This window comes from Capricornis sumatraensis, chromosome 15 (genome assembly GCF_032405125.1).
Source record: "Capricornis sumatraensis isolate serow.1 chromosome 15, serow.2, whole genome shotgun sequence".
Taxonomy (NCBI): domain Eukaryota; kingdom Metazoa; phylum Chordata; class Mammalia; order Artiodactyla; family Bovidae; genus Capricornis; species Capricornis sumatraensis.
In genome coordinates this window covers 29,368,074-29,374,051 of record NC_091083.1, presented here as the reverse complement: position 1 = coordinate 29,374,051, position 5,978 = coordinate 29,368,074, and the positions used below count along the sequence as shown (strand labels likewise).

Below are 5,978 nucleotides of genomic sequence, written 5' to 3'. Positions count from 1 at the left end.
AAATAGATAGGGAAACAATGGAAACAGTGACAAACTTCATTTTTGGGGTTTCCAAAAATCACTGCAGATGGTGACTGAAGCCATGAAATTAAAAGATGCTTGCTCCTTGGAAGAAAAGCTATGACCAACCTAGACAGCATATTAAAAAGCAGAGACCCTGCCTTATGACCCAGCAATCCCACTGCTGGGCATACACACCGAGGAAACCAGAATTGAAAGAGACACGTGTACCCCAATGTTCATCGCAGCAGTGTTTATAATAGCCAGGACATGGAAACAACCTAGATGTCCATCAGCAAATGAATGGATAAGAAAGGGGTGGTACATATATACAATGGAGTATTACTCAGCCATTAAAAAGAATACATTTGAATCAGTTCTAATGAGGTGGATGAAACTGGAGCCTATTATACAGAGTGAAGTAAGCCAGAAAAAAAAACACCAATACAGTATACTAACACATATATATGGAATTTAGAAAGATAGTAATGATAACCCTGTATGCGAGACAGCAAAAGAGACACAGATGTTTAGAACAGACTTTTGGACTCTGTGGGAGAGGGAGAGGGTGGGATGATTTGGGAGTCCTGTTCTGATGGGCATGGCCATGCTCAGTAAATCTTTAAAGCCTCTTTTCTTGCCTGACTGCCTATCAGTAATGATCTCAATGTTATCGATTTTTCCATATTTCTCAAAGTACTCTCTAAGATGATGCTCCTCAGTATCTTCCTTAATTCCACCAACGAACAGCTTCTTCACAATGACAAGCGACCCCTGTTTTACAGATTTCTCTCTCGCAACAGCACGTTTGGGGTCAACCACTCTCCCCATCAATGGAATGAGGTCTGGCCGCCATGGCTGCATCCACCTCAGCCACGGAGGAGAAAGTAACAAAACCAAACCCTCTTGATTTTTGACTGGCAAGGCCTCTTATGACCATACAGTCTGTGAGTTCTCCCCACTGCTGGTAGTAGTTCTTCAGACTTTCTTCTGTGGTTTCAGAGCTCAAGCCACCAATGAAGAGTTTACAGATTTGTTCGTTTTCTTTCTTTTCCCTCTTCACAGGAACAGATTTCACAGTTTTTTCCATCGCGGGTTCACTCGCTGCAGCCATATTTCCAGTAGTCGAGGTTATCGTGAGATCTCGCAGGATGAACAGAGACCCAGCAGGTCTCTACTGCGGGGTGAGGCCCTCTACTGCTCCAGGAGCGTCAGGTCTAGGAACCTCCACAGGCAGTCGGTGATGCGGCTCAGACCTCCAGAGCCGCTGCCTCTGGAGCCCTCGAATCAGTCTTGAGCATCTTTCAATGTTCCTCTAGGGGCAGGTAGGTATGCTTTTGTTCCTGGCCAACTTGCAGGCAAGGCAGGTGGGGATACTTGAGCTGCAGGTTATATTTCTGCTTGAAATACTGGGCCACTGTGCACTCCACAGTCTGTCCACTCTCCAGCTGCAGAGGAAACGTCTGATGGCTGGCAGGGCGGCGGGTAACATTACACACGCGGTATTTCCTCGTCATTTGTCCACAGTGGGTCACTTCCACCTTCAGGCCCTTGATCTTGGTGAAGCACACACGCTGAGAGTCCATGAGGGCTTTGGCTGCTCGTCTATGTTCCTGATGTCGAGCACCTCACACATGAACTCAATCACTGGCTGTGCCTTGTAGAAGGCAGTGGCTGAGACATCAATGTTGAGCATCATCTTCCACATGGCAGGGCGCACAGACTGGTGAAAGCCGAGCCAGACCTCGTGCCCACCCCCCAGCGGGTGGTAGTAGCCCTCAGGCGGTGAGAAGAAGGAGCAGCCCACAGGGGTGTACCTCACGGATGCCAGGTGCCTCATGGCTACATCCAGAGCTTGCACAGACTCCAGGAGAACAGGGATCTGGCCACTGACCAAAGCTTCATGAGCCAGCTCACAATGGCCAGCCACTTGATGGAGACCTTGAAGATTCGATCCTTCCCTTCCCCAGGGATTGTCACCTCAAAGTCAACCCGTTCATTGCCAATGGGCAGTGCTGTGACAGTGTAAATGTTCTTCTTTCCATCATACACGGGCTTGCGGTCACCAAATATCTGAGGCTTGAAATGCTGGACCATGTATTCCACCACTTCCCGGTTGACTCTGCGAGGACACTTATCTGGCTTGATATCCACTTCGTAGTGATAGATGTCAATCTTAGGGATGTCCACTTCAAAGTTATTGGCCAGGAGCTTGATTGGTTTCCCCACAGTGCCAATGCCAGGCCGGCGAGGTGCCTGGAACACCTGCTGCAGAAGGGCAGGTAGGCGCCGGCAGCTGCTCCAGAGGGTCCCGCTTCCATCCCGTATACCCGTGGGGAGATCAGGCGGCCCGGAGACTGTGGAGTCCAGCGTAAGGGGCCTAGGTACCCTGCACGTTTGCTGCCTGGGCTCCCGGGCCGGGCTAGGCTGCCCACCCCAAGCCCGGCCACTGGCGCCGCCGCCCCCGGAGCTTCCGTTGCCGCCGCTGCCGCGGAGCCTGCAGCAGCTCCCCCCGCCTTGCATTGCTTTAGAACAAGAGTTTGACACGATTCCTCTTTGGTGACAAAGTTCGTCTGTGATAGGAATAGTCCTCTTGGATAAGTTTTTTAAACAAAAAGTTTCTAAATTTAGAACACAAAAAAGTCAAGACTATCATGGTGTATAAGAAAAATAATACAGCCATCAACTAAACACTCCCAATAAACTGCAAAGGCTCTTTCTTCCTTATCACATAAGTAGACTTGACATCCATGACTTGTTAATCCCCGATGGCTTTTGTCTTAAGCTCTTTAGAATCATCCAAAGAACTGAAACCTGGACTTCCCTGGTGGACCAGTGGTTAAGAACCCACCTACCAATGCAGAGGACATGGATTTGATCCCTGGTCTGGGAAGATTTCACTTGCTGTGGGGCAACTAAGCCCAAGCACAAATACTGAGTCTATGCTCTAGAGCCTGTGAGCCACAGCTATTGAAACCTGAGTACCCTAGAGCCCATGTTCTGCAACAAGAGAAAACACCTCAATGAGAAGCCCACACACTGCAACTAAAGAGTAGCCCATGATCGCTGCAACTAGGGAAAGCCCACATGCAGCAATGAAAACCCAGCACAGCCAACATATGTATATAGTATATAATATATACTGTACAATATATAACATATGAAGACCTGAATCCACTGATCCTACATGTAACTACCGAGAGTATACAGAATGTACACAATGGTATACAGAGATAGGAAAAGGCCACACAGGAGCCATTTAAAGGAAAGGTGATCCAGGCAGAGGGTGGATCCAGCTTCTTCCCCTGACTGCCTGTCACACCTGCTTCTTTCTGGAGCTGCTTCAGAGCCTGCAACGTCCAGGCAGGAATTTGTCTCCATCTAGGCAAGCCCTTTGCTCCTTTCCCAGCTGAGTTCAGTATCAAGGTTTCCTGTAGCATGAACCTGGCATCTAGATTTTCTCATGAGCAGAAGATACTAAGGTTCACTGATCTTCAAAGAGGGCTTTGAAAACATTTGAAATTATCCAAAAAGTAAACAAACTTAGAAGGAACATTTATACTTGACATATCTAATTACTCTAATTTTTTGAGATTCCTATAACATAACCGTAAATCCATTGAAATGGCTTCCTTGGTAGCTCAGTTGGTAAAGAATCCACCTGCAATGCAGGAAATCCAGGTTTGATCCCAGATGGGGAAGATCCCCTGGAGAAGGAAATGGCAACCCACTCCAGTGTTCTTGCCTGGAAAATCGCATGAACAGAGAAGCCTGACAGGCTACAGTCCATGGGGTCTCAAAGAGTCAGACAAGACTTAATGACTAAACCACCACCACCAAACCCACTGGAAGATGCTACTTTGATGAAATAACCTTTTTTTCCCCTCTCTCCTCCTTAGGCCCTCAACTCTTGTAACAGTCTAACTGATCCATCTGTCTCTAATCTCATCCCACTTCAGCACATTTCTGGGCTTCTCCCTATCAATGGGGGTCACATCATTTCTTTCTTTTAAAGTTTTTATTAAAATTTTTTTAAAATATAAATTTATTTATTTTAATTGGAGGCTAATTACTTTACAATATTGTATTGGCTTTGCCATACATCAACATGAAGCTGCCACGGGTGCACACGAGTTCCCCATCCTGAACCCCCCTCCCATCTCCCTCCCCATCCCATCCCTCTGGGTCACCCCAGTGCACCAGCCCCAAGCATCCTGTATCATGCATCAAACCTGGACTGGCAATTCGTTTCACATATTATATTATATAAGTTTCAATGTCATTCTCCCAAATCATCCCACCCTCACCCTCTCCCACAGAGTCCAAAAGACTGTTCTATATATCTGTGTCTCTTTTGCTGTCTCGCATACAGAGTTATCGTTACCATCTTTCTAAATTCCATATATATGCATTAGTATACTGTATTGGTGTTTTTCTTTCTGGCTTACTTCACTCTGTATAATAGGCTCCAGTTTCATCCACCTCATTAGAACTGATTCAAATGCATTCTTTTTAATGGCTGAGTAATATTCCATTGTGTATATGTGCCACAGTTTTCTTATCCATTCATCTGCTGATGGACATCTAGGTTGTTTCCATGTACTGGCTATTATAAACAGTGTGGCGATGAACATTGGGGTACACGTGTCTCTTTCAATTCTGGTTTCCTCAGTGTGTATGCCCAGCAGTGGGATTGCTGGGTCATATGGCAGTTCTATTTCCAGTTCTTTAAGGAATCTCCACACTGCTCTCCATAATGGCTGTACTAGTTTGCATTCCCACCAACAGTGTAAGAGGGTTCCCTTTTCTCCACACCCTCTCCAGCATTTCTTGCTTGTAGACTTTTGAATCACTGCCATTCTGACTGGTGTGAAATGGTACCTTATTGTGGTTTTGATTTGCATTTCTCTGATAATGAGTGATGTTGACCATCTTTTCATATGTTTGTTAGCCATCTGTATGTCTTCTTTGGAGAAATGTCTGTTTAGTTCTTTGGCCCATTTTTTGATTGGGTCATTTATTTTTCTGGAATTGAGCTACAGGAGTTGCTTGTATATTTTTGAGATTAGTTGTTTGTCAGTTGCTTCATTTGCTATTATTTTCTCCCATTCTGAAGGCTGTCTTTTCACCTTGCTTATTGTTTCCTTTGTTGTGGAGAAGCTTTTAATTTTAATTAGATCCCATTTGTTTATTTTTGCTTTTATTCCCAATATTCTGGGAGGTGGGTCATAGAGGATCCTGCTGTGACTTATGTCGGAGAGTGTTTTGCCTATGTTCTTCTCTAGGAGTTTTATAGTTTCTAGTCTTACGTTTAGATCTTTAATCCATTTTGAGTTTATTTTTGTGTATGGTGTTAGAAAGTGTTCTAGTTTCATTCTTTTACAAGTGGTTGACCTGTTTTCTCAGCATCACTTGTTAAAGAGATTGTCTTTTCTACCTTGTATATTCTTGCCTCCTTTGTCAAAGATAAGGTGTCCATAGGTGCATGGATTTATCTCTGGGCTTTCTATTTTGTTCCATTGATCTATATTTCTGTCTTTGTGCCAGTACCATACTGTCTTGATGACTGTGGCTTTGTAGTAGAGCCTGAAGTCAGGCAGGTTGATCCCTCCAGTTCCATTTTTCTTTCTCAATATTGCTTTGGCTATTAGAGGTTTTTTTTATTTCCATACAAATTGTGAAATTATTTTTTCTAGCTCTGTGAGAAATACCGTTGGTAGCTTGATTCAGTTCAGTTGAGTCACTCAGTCGTGTCCGACTCTTTGCGACCCCATGAATCACAGCACGCCAGGCCTCCCTGTCCATCACCAACTCCCGAAGTTCACTCAGACTCACATCCATTGAGTCAGTGATGCCATCCAGCCATCTCATCCTCTGTTGTCCCCTTCTCCTGCCCCCAATCCCTCCCAGCATCAGAGTCTTTTCCAATGAGTCAACTCTTCGCATGAGGTGGCCAAAGTACTGGAGTTTCAGCTTTA

At 45.2% G+C, this 5,978-nt stretch overlaps 1 pseudogene; it reads right to left on the bottom strand.

The window, feature by feature from the left end:
- Positions 1–1,304: 1,304 nt before the first annotated feature.
- On the bottom strand, positions 1,305–2,321 carry LOC138091084 (protein argonaute-1 pseudogene; annotated as a pseudogene).
- Between the last annotated feature and the right edge of the window lie 3,657 nt (positions 2,322–5,978).